This window comes from Chrysochloris asiatica, unplaced genomic scaffold, assembly GCF_000296735.1.
Source record: "Chrysochloris asiatica unplaced genomic scaffold, ChrAsi1.0 scaffold00217, whole genome shotgun sequence".
NCBI lineage: Eukaryota > Metazoa > Chordata > Mammalia > Afrosoricida > Chrysochloridae > Chrysochloris > Chrysochloris asiatica.
In genome coordinates, this window is record NW_006408735.1 from 4869156 (window position 1) to 4869653 (window position 498).

The window sequence follows — 498 nt, forward strand, 5'->3', positions numbered from 1 at the left end:
CAACTCAGCATGGGTTAAAGCCCTAAATGTGAATCCCAGAATTACAAAGGACATCAATAAAAAAATAGGAACAAATGTGAGGACTCTAATACAGGTAATACACAGACAACCAAACATTTTGAAACTTACACAAACAAGAGTAGACAAAATAGATAAATGGGACATACCAAAAATTTAAAACTTATGTGCATCAAAAGACTTCATCAAAAGAGCAAAAAGGGATTCCACAGAATTGGAAAAATCTTTTGCAATGACACATCAGACAAGGGACTAATTTCCAAAATATATAGAAAGCTACAACTCCTCTACAAGTAAAGGATAAATAACCCAATTAAAAAATGGGCACAGGCCATCAACTGAAGAATGGATAAACAAATTGTGGTAATACCCACAATGGAATGTGATGCTACACTGAAGAATAACAAGAAAGCGGCAAGCCACCGCATAACATGGATGAACCTTGAGGACATTATGCTGAGTGAAATTAGTCAGTCACAA